Source organism: Artemia sp. Qi Xiang Cuo, chromosome 18 (assembly GCF_049724085.1).
Source record: "Artemia sp. Qi Xiang Cuo chromosome 18, ASM4972408v1, whole genome shotgun sequence".
In the NCBI taxonomy this organism is placed as follows: Eukaryota; Metazoa; Arthropoda; class Branchiopoda; order Anostraca; family Artemiidae; genus Artemia; species Artemia sp. Qi Xiang Cuo.
In genome coordinates, this window is record NC_142811.1 from 15946446 (window position 1) to 15959412 (window position 12967).

At 36.2% G+C, this 12967-nt stretch overlaps 1 protein-coding gene across 1 annotated transcript in view; it reads left to right on the plus strand.

Annotated features, from left to right (window-relative positions):
* The first annotated feature begins 595 nt into the window (after positions 1-595).
* LOC148941247 (uncharacterized) overlaps positions 596-12967 on the plus strand; it is a 77300-nt gene continuing 64928 nt past the window's right edge. Inside the window, exon 1 of the mRNA XM_089104071.1 lies at positions 596-699. The gene's annotated coding sequence lies outside the window, so the exon portion shown is untranslated. The remainder of the gene's footprint in view (positions 700-12967) is intronic.

Consider the following 12967-nt stretch of genomic DNA (forward strand, 5'->3'; position numbering starts at 1 on the left):
GATGCCTCTGATTTACTATTTTATTCCCTTTACGTTCGTAGGTATTGCCTTTTATTCCATTACTTGATGTCCTATTCCGTTTACACTCATAGCCACACTATTTAAGAAACTTATTTAACACATTTTTTAATCCTTCTAACACTGTCATTAATTCTTCCTCACAAATTAAATCTTCCTTCATATGCAAGGTATTACAATTTATTTCACTTTCCTCTGTATCTTTTCCTGTAACTGTAGCCCTGTTTATTTACATTCTCAAAGTGTTCTTCCCATTTCTCTTTAACACTCTCGATATCATTAAATGTTGCCCCGCTCCTATCTTTTACTCTCTACTCCCCTGCACAAGCCCCTTCTCCTCTCCATTAAATATACATCATTTTCGCTTGTATTTCTAGCTACGTACCCAATTTTCTTCCATAAAACAACATCAGAAACTTCACAATTTATTTTGCTAAAATTATTCCATCCATCTTTTACATTATGAAATTTTGGACTCTCTACTCTGGGATTCAACAGTCCCTGCAAAGCCTCCAATACGGCAACGTGAAGTAGTCTTCGGCAACCCTGGCCAGATTTCCCGAAGTTTCAAATAAAAGCATCGTGATTTCGTCAAATAATAAGCATAGTGAGAGGCCGAAAAGGAATGACAAAAATCCCATAAAGTGGCGGTGTTTTTGAAGCAGAAAATTAAGATTTTGAGTACGTTTGTTTGAATTGACGGAATTCAAAGGCAATTTTTATAGGGAGAAAAATTGCTTTTGGCAATCTAATCAAATTATACTTTATAACTTTACCAAACTTGTGTTTGAAGTTCTTGAGCTTTATTTCAGGAGAGTTTCTTATAAACTTAAACATTCGCCAGGGACAGAGGGTTCTCTGAGCCTACTTTAATAGCAGGCTCAACCTAGATTCTAGGCCTAGGCTACAACCTAGGTTGGCCTTAATTTGAAGTATAAGTGATTATTTTGTAACCCTTAGAATCACTAATATTCTTATGGGTTGAAACAAAAAGAATAGTACCAAGAGGTCCCTTATTTTATGCTCTTTCCCAAATACCCTAGTTACTTTTCTGGCAATTTGTCCTACCCCCCCCCCTTCCTGATGGTACCATGCGCAACTTTTTGAAGTAGCATATATAAAACTAAAATATAACAGCATGGGCATAGGCAGCATATTGTCTAGGGGGGGGGGCAGTTGATAGTGTGATGGAGTTGTGTTGATAGTGTGTTGATAGTGTGAAGGTTGGGGGGCAGCTGCCCCCCTACCTTCTCCCTACACCCATGGAAAACAGGTAAGGAAACACAAGTATATCACAGGTAATCAAACAGTATGAATTATATAGCCTACAGTATAATCACAACTCAGTAATATTTGGTTACTACAGTCTTGGCACATATAAGCACTGCCCATATTCTCATTACTCCTTGTCCATAAATTTAAAAAAAAGTATAATCAGTATAATCACAACTCAGTAATATTTGGTTACTACAGTCTTGGCACATATAAGCACTGCCCATATTCTCATTACTCCTTGTCCATAAATTAAAAAAAAAGTTTTTTAACTGAAAGTAAGGAGCAACATTAAAACTTAAAATGAACAGAAATTATTCTGTATATGAAAAAGGTTGTCCCCTTCTCAATGCCTTGCTCTTTATGCAAAAGTTTTTTATTGTTTAAAAAATAGAGTTTTGAGAAAGAGTCAAACTTCAGTGTAAAAAGTGAGGCATTGAGGAGGGGAAAGTCCCTTTCATTTACAGAATAGTTTCTGTATATTTTAATGTTGCTGCTTACTTTTAGTTTAAAAAACTTGTTGTTTTTATTCAATTTCTGAATCTTTTTGAACTAATGCAGCTTTGATTTTGGCTCACAGTACGTGAATAATTAAAACAAAATTTGCATATTAATTTTCTTTTTTTGGCTAAATGGCTTTCTCAAAATTTTGATATCAAATATCAAAACATATTATTGAAATCAATATATTTTAAGGGTCTCTAATCCCCTATATTCCCTGTGGAAAATCCACCACATGAAAATTCTGCAAACTTTCAGCATACATCCTTTTGATTCTTTGCGGGTTTTAATTCTTTCATCTATAATTGATTTTATTTATCCTTATCTTACATTTTACCCTGGCATCTTTTTCATAAGAATTCACTTCCAGCTCCCAAGTCAGATATGTGTGAATTATTACCAACTGAGAATGAAAATTATGTTATAATGAAAAGTTTGGGTTTTGAATATTATTAATTTAAAAAAACAAAGTTTTTTTCAAGGGAAGTAAAGAGCAAAGTGGAAACTTAAATGAACAAAAATTATTACTTCACAGCCTATTTAATATATATTGATAAAACTAGTACAAATTAAGTAAATAAATGAAACCCAAAACAAACAGAAATTACAATAAATAACCAAGTCAAACTCAAAACAATGAGAAATTAACATAAGTTGGGCACAAAACCCCTATGCCTTCCCAAGGCCAGAACAAAATTTGCACTTTTCCTAAAAAATTAAATGTTTTTACTTTTATAACTTTAATAAATCAACTAGTATTAACATTTTGATTACTAAATATCAGTATATGTATATTAAAGTGACAATGCACATTCATTTGTATTTTTTCAGTAAAGTGCAAATTTTGTTCTGGCAGTGGGAAGGCATAGGGGTTTTGCACCCAATTTATGCTAATTTCTGCTCGTTTTGAGTTTGGCTTGGTTATGTATTGTAATTTCTGTTTGTTTTGGGTTTCATTTATTTATCAATGCTGATTTTTGGTAGTTTCGTGCTTGGTAGATTATTTTATTTTTGCTCATTTTTGTTTAATGGAGCTCTTTACTTTTCTTTGAAAAACTTTTTTTTGTGAAAAAAGTCTTTTTAATTAATTTCTGTTCGTTTTATATTGACATAGTCTTTTCAGAGAAAAAGAAAATAATTCTTTAAATCTTTTCGTTTTTTAAGAGTTTATAATTTGGCCTGCTATTTGTATGCTGGAGAAAAATTTTCAGCAAGTTTTAACAAAATACGCCCTTTTAAAAAGCTGGACACAAATAGTACTGTTTAATTTAGTTTCATGCCTCCTCTAGTTGACCTGAACTGGAAAACATGATACCATTACCAAAAAAATCTGTTTACTTTCTTTGATAGCTTGGATACACTTACTCTATTTTGATTTGATTAAGGGGGGACGCCAGTCCAAAGCTGTTTTGGCTGATTCAAGCCCTTTTCCCGGTCGGCAAAAAGGCTCAAACACAAAGGTATCAGATTTCACACAGACTTGAGTAAACAAACTTGAAGAGGGTGACTTCCAGGGGTTCCTTACACTTTCAATATTAGTTACATTTTATGATAGATACTTTCACGGAGTGTAATAGGTAGGCGATTGAGTTAGGTGATTGAATGGTTAGGCGATTAAGTTAGGTGATTAATTATGGAACAAAATGGCTTTGGAAAATGACAAATGAATTACTAAATGTATACATCTATGATCCTACGCATGTCTTCTAATCCTGTCTGCCATCCAACTTATTCGCACAATTTGTCAAATTTCCAACTCTCAAGCTAACGCTTTCAAATTATACACACCAAATAAATCATTTCAAGAGCTAAAGCTTCCCTAAATCAAAGTCCAACTGACCGCTTTTGAACAAAAGGAAGCGTTAACCCCCTCAGCATAATTTATGTACCCACATCTGTTTGATTCCAAGTATTTTAGGCTCTTAGTTGGGTGATAAGCAATTTGAAACGTTGGTATGTAAAGTATTCAAAGGGACTGCAGTCAGCAAGTGTTTTTTTTATAAAAATATGCTGCAACTGCTTCAATAGAATATTTTTTGCTGCATTTTTAAGTACCAATTACGACAATATTGACTGCAGCAATCTTGCAGGCAAACCCAAAATAGGTTTTTGAGTTTTTTTGGGATTTCAGGAAAAATAGGTGTCGGCTTTAGCATTTTGCTAAATCAAAATGTTCACCTGATTCTATTCTATTAGAAAAGACTGAGACCGCCTAACTGCCTCAACTATTAATGTCAGACAAACTCAAAACGCTTACTATGGGAGAGATAGGAAGGTCACTTCAAGTATGGTCGCCCCTTAAATTGTAAGAGCAGAAGTAGCCCTGAAAGTTTGAACATAATACCCTTAGTCATTTTTGGGATACTGCTGAGATGACTTATTGGGAATTAGCATTGTCACAGTGCATTTTGATTTAATCTTAAGGCAACATTTCATTTTAAACATAATGGGCGTGGGAGGATGGGAGTGGAAGGGGGATTAGTTGCCCTTCAATCACTTTTGACTATTAAAAAGGGCATCAGCCCTTTCTATTTTCAATCAAATGAGACCTTTTTGAAGTTTCCGTGACAACTCCTTCAATACAAAGTGCCCTGGTCTAATCAACAACAACAACAAAAAATAATACATTATACCCACATTGATCTTTACTATAATGAATTAAAAAAAAACTTCCCCTAAAATAAGTTTTTCAAAGAAAAGTAAAGACCATTTTAAACTTAAGCTCAAGAGATATGAATACCTGTTAAAATTCAAACACAGAACAACAAAAAATTACTATTAAAGAATAAATGAAACCCAAAACGAACAGAAATTAAATAAACAATTGTTGCAAAAAACATGCAACAAGTAATAATATAAATGAATAAATAAATCTTAAAGCAAGTAATGCTTATATTGAATATGAAAATCAAGCTTAAGAAGAAAAAAAATAGTTTGCTAGTAAAGTATAAATGAACATAAAACAAACAGAAAATAAATAAACAATAAATGCAAACAAACATACAATATATATTAATGTAAATGAATAAATAAATCTTAAAACAAATGAAACTTAAATTGAATATTCAAATCAAGTTTGAATCGAATAAAAATAACTACAAACAAGAGTTTGGGCATTGCCTCACTGCAGAAGCCTGAAACCTACTGCGTCATTGGCGCCTTACTAAAAATTATATGAGTCATGAACAGTCTTGGAAAGTATAAACAAAATCAAATTGAATATTAGATATAAAATGATATTAATTGTTGAAAGATCCATCAGTTCAAGATTTTTTTTTCACTGTAATTTTTATTTTCATTTCAATACTGTAAGAACTGGTAAATAATAAATTTGTAATATAAGAGTAATTCGTTTTCAGGGAATCGCCAATGACGCAGAAGGCTTTAGGTTTTTGCAGTTAAAGAAGGGGGCAGTATCCAAATTTTGTTTGTATTGAAATTATATTTGTCTTGACCAATTTTGGAAAGAACTAATAAATTAAACTGAATATTTGATGTATACTGATATTAATTGCTGACAGCTCATCAGTTAAAAATTTTACTGTAATTATAATATTTATTTTCAATATTAAGTACAAAAGAAAACATTTGTAATATAATTCGTTTTCAGTAAAGCGCCAATGACGCTGTAGGTTATAGGCTTCTGCAGTGAGGCGATACCCAAACTCTTGTTTTTAATTATTTTTATTCGATTCAAACTTTATTTGCATATTCAATTTAAGTTTTACTCGTTTTAAGATTTATTTATTCATTTACATTAATATATATTGTATGTTTGTTTGCATTGATTGTTTATTTAATTTCTGTTTGTTTTAAGTTTCATTTATACTTTAATAGCAAACTATTAAACTATTCATAGCAATCTGTTTCGTTGTAAGCTTGATTTTCATATTCAATATAAGCATTACTCGCTTTAAGATCTATTTCTTCATTTATGTTATTACTTGTTGTATGTTTTTTGCTATGATTGTTTATTTAGTTTCTGTTCGTTTTGGGTTTCATTTATTCTCTAATAGTAATTTTTGGTCGTTTTGAGTTTGAATTTTAACAGGTATTCATATCTCCTGATTTTAAGTTTAAAATGGCCTTTACTTTTCTTGGGAAAACTTATTTCTCAGAGAGTTTTTTTTTTTAAATTAATTTTTATTCGTCAATCGAATGAGGCTTTTTTCAAAGTCTATATGATTACCTCTTTGATAAAAACCTTATATATGAACAATAGACAGCTTGCATAACTTGTGGACAGCGATTGGCAACAATGAATGGGCTGAAAAAATAGCTCCAATAATGGTGTTTTGACCATTTCACTTGCTGACACAAAGGGATCATGACTGTTTCAAATTGACCTTAATAGGATTTTTTGTGCCAAAGCTATTTTGTATCTATCACAGAGTATTTATTTTAACCTTATAATTGGATAATTATAATAGATTTACTATGTGTTCTTCCCATACAAAACTTTACCTTATTATTATTATTATTATTCTATATATGTTATTTTGAGTTATACTTTTATTGCATTGCGTTCATTTTTAAGGCTTGAGATAAAAACTGGAGCCTTAGCGGAGACAGTGGTGGAGGGAAGTCTCCCCCCTCATCTGCATAATTGAGCAGCAACAGAGAAAGTAATACAAATGAAATTAATCTGTCTTTTGAAAATGTCTTTTTTCAAAAGACACGAACAAAATTGTCTAAAGGAACCTGAGGTGCTATCTCTGATATTTCTGTTGATTCTTTATTCCCGTTACTTCCAGATATAAAATTTAGAATATTATTGAATGGGTTTAGTCATCCCCTCCCTGAATAATTCACATTTGGAAAACCCGCCCTTGGGAAATTCCTCCCCCCTCAAAGAACATTTTCTTTTCCTGCTGATGATTTCCCTGCGTTAAATTCCACCCAGCAGAATTTCCCAGCCGTGGAATATGCTCCCCCAAACAGATTCCCCTCAGATAATTTTGGATATTCATAAAAATGGAAGCTGAAATTTCTACTCAACTTTTTAGGTCAGAAGCAATGCTATTGCGTTACCTAAGTAAAGAGCCATAAGGGCTCAATGAATTAATACTTATGTATTTTTCTGGGGGCACTTTATGTGGAAGAGGTGGTCGCATAAACTTTGGAACGGGGTTCATTGAATTAAAAATTAAAATTTATAGTGCCCGTACACCAGGGGCTGATCCAGGATTTTCTTAGGGGGGGGCGCAAAATAGGTTGATCCATTAAACTTACGTTAGGAGCAAGTTTAATTAACGCAATCTTGCGTTAATTAAGTAAATTACATTACATTAATTCATATCTCGCCCCCCTCGCCCTTCCCCTGGATCTGCCACTGCGTTACACTCTCTGTTTCTTCACTTGTTAGGGAGGAGAGCAGATGCCTAATAGGTGTGTGTTAATACCAAAACGTTCTAACTCTCAGTGGGCCTTCAGGTATAAACAGAATTAGTTCAAAGGGAGGGGTGCGGAAAAGGGCGTGGGGGGGTATTTGCCCTTCGATCAACTTTGACTCGTAAGAGCTGGACTAGAACTTCCAATTTCCAATCAAATGAGCCCTCTCTGAAGTTTATAAAAGAATCCCTTCCTGCCCCTGGGCCCTGGGGGGTTTTGTCGACGCCTGGGGGGTTTTGTCGGGCTAGTTACCCTCCAATCTCTTTTGACTCTTAAAAAGTGAACATGAACTTTCAATTTCCAATCAAATGAGCCCTCTCTAGAGTTTATACGAGTATCCCTTCCATAAAAAATAATATGAAGGATTCAGAGAATCCTTAAATTACAACCCTTGCCCTGAGGGCTGTGTGGGAGTTGTCATCCTCAAAGACCTAATTTCCAGACCTTTAAACTACGTTTACTAAAATGGCTGTCTCAAAATTTTGATTGGATGTGTTTGGGGAAAAGGTGGGCACGAGAGGGGGGTTAGTTGCCCTCAAATCACGTTCGACTATTAAAAAGGGCACTAGCCCTTTGAATTTCCAATTGAATGAGCCTTTTTTGAAGTTTCTACGACACCGCCTTCTATAAAAACCTTATATGCCCCCAGGGTGTAACTTGAAACCCTTGCCTTGAGGGTTGTGGGGGAGAGTCCTCCTCAAAAACATATTTTCTATCTGAAAATCAACTACGCTGAACAAAATGGCTATCTCAAAATTTTGATTGGACGTGTTTGGGGGAATGATAGACTTAGGGGGGGCTAGTTACCCTCCAGTCTCTTTTGACTATTAAAAAGGGCACTAGCCCTTTGAATTTCCAATCGAATGAGCCTTTTTTGAAGTTTCTACGACAACGCCTTCAACAAAAACCTTATAGCCTATGTCCCCTGGGCATAACTTAAAACCCTTGCCCTGAGGGTTGTGGGGAATTGTCCTCCTCAAAAACATATTTTCTATCTGGAAATCAACTACGCTGAACAAAATGGCTATCTCGAAATGTTGATTGGATGCGTTTGGGGGAATGATGGGCGTGGGGAGGGGGGCTAGTTGCCCTCTAATCACTTTCGACTATTAAAAAGGGCACTAGCCCTTTGAATTTTCAATTGAATGAGCCTTTTTTTAAGTTGATATGGCAATGCCTTCTATAAAAACCTTACATGCCCCCAGGGCATAACTTAAAACCCTTATCCTGAGGGTTGTGGGGGAGTGACCTCCTCAAAAATATATTTTCTATCTGGAAATTAACTATGCTGAACAAAATGGCTATCTTAAAATTGTGCTTGGATGTGTTTGGGGGAATGATTGGCGTAGGGGGGGGGGTTAGTTGCCCTCCAATCACTTTCGACTATTATATAGGGCCCTAGCCCTATGAATTTCTAATCGAATGAGCCTTTTTTGAAGTTTCTACGATAACGCCTTCTATAAAAACCTTACTTGCCGCCAGGGCATAACTTAAAACCCTTGCCCTGAGGGTTTTGGGGGATTGTCCTCCTCAAAAACATGTTTTCTATTTGAAAATAAACTACACTGAACAAACTAGCTATCTCAAAATTTTGATTGGATGTGTTTGGGGGAATGATGAGCGTGGGGGGGGGGGGCTTCTTGCCCTCTAAACACTTTCAACTACTAAAAAGGGCACAAGCCCAACGAATTTCAAATTGAAAGAGCCTGTTTTGAAGTTTCTACGACAAAGCCTTCTATAAAAAACTTATTTGCCCCGAGGGCAAAACTTAAAACCCTTGCTCTGAGGGCTGTGGGGGATTTTCCTCCCCAAAAACATATTTTATATGTGGAAATCAACTATGCTGAAAAAAATTGCTGTCGAAAAATTTTGATCGGATTTGTTTGGGGAAATGATGCGCGTGGGGGGGGGGGGGGCTAGTTGCAATCCAATCACTTTTGTCTATTAAAAAGGGCACTGGCCCTTTAATTTCCAATCGAATGAGTCTGTTTTGAAGTTTCTACAACAACGCCTTCTATAAAAACCTTATATGCCCCCAGGGCATAACTTACGACCCTTGCCCTTAAGGTTGTGGGGGAGTTTCCTCCTCAAAAATACATTTTATATCTGGAAATCAACTACGCTGAACAAAATGGCTATCTCAAAATTTAAATTGGATGTGTTTGGGGGAATGATGGGCATGGGGGAGGGCTAGTTGCCCTCCAATCATTTTCGTCTATTAAAAAGGGCACTGGCCCTTTAATTTCCAATCGAATGAGTCTGTTTTGAAGTTTTTACGAAAACACTTTCTACAAAAACCTTACATGCCCCCAGGACATACCTTAAAATGCTTACCCTGGAGGTTGTGGGGGAGTGTCATCCTCAAAAATATATTTTCTATGGCTAAATCAAATTCACTGAACAAGATGATTACCTCAAAAGTTATATTGGATATGTTTGGGGGATTGAAGGAGGTGGGGGAGGGCTGTGTGCCCTATAATTCCTTTTGATTGTTAAAAATGACACCAGAAATTTCAATTTCCAATCGATTAAACCACCTTTCAAGTTTCTAGGAAAACCTCTTCTGTATGAAGTGCCTCTGGGGAAAAATTAATAATAAAACATTGGAGCCATATGGCCTTTACTATAGGCAACGCAACAGCGTTGCCTCTGAAAATGTCTAGCCTTTCAATCACTTTCGATTTCCGATTGAATGAGCTCTTTTGTAAACGACAACGCTTTCTATAAACACCTTATATGTCCCCAGGGCATAAATTACAACCCTTATCCTAAGGTCTGTTAGGGTGGTTGTCATCGTCTAAGACCGAATTTCCAGAACTTTCAACTACGTTAAACAAAATGGCTATCTCAAAATTTTGATTGGATGTGGTTGGGGAAATGGTGGACATGAGAAGAGCGGTAGTTGCTCTCCAATCACTTTCAACTATTTAAAATGGCCCTAGGCCTTTCAATTTCCAATGAAATGAGCCCTTTTGAAGTTCCTATGACTAAACTTTCAAAAAAAAATCTTATGTGCCCCCAGGGCATAACTTACAACCCATGCCGTAAGTGCTGGGGGTGTCATTCTCTAAGATCTAATTTTCAGAACTTTCTACTATGTTGAACAAAATGGCTATATGAAAATTTTGATTGGATGTGTTTGGAGGAATGGCGGGCAGGAGAGGGGGGTTAGTTACCCTCCAATCACTTTTGACTATTACAAAGGGCACTAGCCTTCTCAATTTCCAATTGAATGAGCCCCTTTTGAAGTTTTATGACAACTATCTATAAAAAACTTATATGCCCTCAGGGCAGAACTTACAACCTTTGCGCTTTGGGCTCTGGGGGGTTTGTCATCCTTAAATACATAATTTCCAGAACTTTCAACTACGTTGAACAAAATGGCTACCGCATCTCTAATCTTTGATTTAATGTGTTTGGGGAAATGGTGGGTGTAAGATTGGGGTTAATTACTCTCCACTCACTTTCGATTATTAAAAAGGGCAATTTCAATTTCCAATCAAATGAGCCCTTTCTGAAATTCCTATAACAACTTTCTATATGAACTTTATAAACCCCCAGGGCATAACTTACAACCCTTGTACTGAGGGCTCTGAGAGGGTTATCATCCCAAAATACCTAATTTCATGAACTTTCAACTACGTTCAACAAAATGGCTATCTCAAAATTTTGATTGGATGTGTTTGGGAAAATGGTGGGCGTGAGAGAGGCTTTAGTCACTCTTCAATCACTTTCAACTATTAAAAACGGCACTAGCCGTTTCAATTTTCAATTGAATGAACCCCTTTGAGGTTTCTACTCTTTCAATAAAACCTTATATGCCCCCAGGGCATAACTTACAACCCTTGCCCTGAGGGCTGTGGGGGGGGGGGGGTTGTCATCCTTTGAGACTTAATTCCTAGAAAGGCATACTATGTTGTACAAAACAGCTATCAAGATCGATTGGATGTGTTTTGAGAAAAATTAGGCATGAGAGGGAGGTTAATTGCACTCAAATCACTTTTGACTATTAAAAAGGGCACTAGCCCTTTGAATTTCTAATCGAATGAGCACTTTTTCAAGTTTCCACGACAAATATTTCAATAAAAATCTTATATGTCCCCAGGGCATAACTTGTAACCCTTGCCCTGAAGACGGTGATGGGAGTGTCCTGCTCAAAAATATAATTTCCTGAACTTTGAACTGCTTGGATCAAAATGGCTATCTCAAAATCTTTATTGGATGTGTTTGGGGAAATGGTGGGTGGGGAAGGGGTGTTAGTTGCTTTTCAATCACTCTCAATTATTAGAAAGGGCACTAGCCATTTTAATTTCCAATCGAATGAGCCCTTTTTGAAGTTTCTACAACAACGGGTTATATAAAAACCTGATATGGCCCCTGGGCATAATTTACAACCCTAGCCCTAAGGGCTGTGGGGGGGGGGGGGGGTTGTAATCCTCAAAGACCTAATTTCAAGAAATTAATACTACGTTGAATAAAATCTCTATATAAAAGTTTTGATTAGATGTGTCTGTGGAAAAGGTGGGTGTGAGAGGCGGGTTAGTTGCCTTCTAATCACTTTCGACTATTTAAAAGGGCGCTAGCCCTTTGAATTTCCAATCGAATTAGCCTTTTTTGAAGTTTCTACGACAACGCCTTCTATAAAAAACCTTATATGGCCCCTGGGCATAACTTACAACCCTTGCCCTAAGGGCTGTGGGGGACTGTCCTCCTCGAAAACATAATTTCTTTCTGGAAATCAACTTTGCTGAACAAAATGGCTATCTCAAAATTTTGATTGGATGTGTTTTAGGAAATGGTGGGCGTGGAAGGAGTGTTAGTTGCCTTCCAAACACTTTCGACTATTAAAAGGGGCAGAAGTCACTCCAATTTCCAATTGAATGAGCCCTTTTCGAAGTTTCTGCGACAACTTCTTCGATACGAAGTGCCCTGCTCTAAAGGAAAAAAACTAATAAATAATACATTGTGCAACAAGGGCATAACTTAAAATTCTTGCCCTGAGGGTTTTGGGGGAGTGCCCTCCTCGTTACTTAGACCCCGTTTCTTGTCTCGTTCTCGAGTGTCCCCGTTCTTTACTTAGGCAGCGAGATCGCGCTACCTATGATTTATACAACAACTTTCTATATAAACCTTATATGCCCCCAGGGCATAACTTACACCCCTTGCACTGAGGGCTCTGAGGGGGTTATCATCCTAAAATACCTAATTTCCAGAATGTTCAACTACATTGAACAAAATGGATATCTCAAAATTTTGATTGGATGTGTTTTGGAAAATGGTGGGCGTGAGAGGGGTGTTAGTCGCTGTCTAATCACTTTCAACTCTTAAAAAAGGTACTAGACCTTTCAATATCCAATTGAATGAGCCCTTTTGAAGTTTCTACGACAACGCTTTCAATAAAAACTTTATATGCCCCCAGGGCATAACTTAGAACCCTTGCACTCAGGACTTAGAGGGGGTTATCATCCTAAAAGACTTAATTTTCAGAACTTTCAACTACGTTGAACAAAATCGATATCTCAAAATTTTTATTGGATGTGTTTGGGAAAATCGTGGACGTGAGAGGGGTGTTAGTTGCTATCCAATCACTTTCAACTATTAAAAAAGGCACTAGCCCTTTCAATTTCCAATTGAATGAGCCCTTTTTAAGTTTCTACGACATTGCTTTCAATAAAAACTGATGAATGACTGAAAGAATGATGGGCGTGGGGGGGCTGTTTGCCCTCCAATCACTTTCGACCATTAAAAAGGGCACTAGCCACTACAATTTCTAATCGAATGAGCC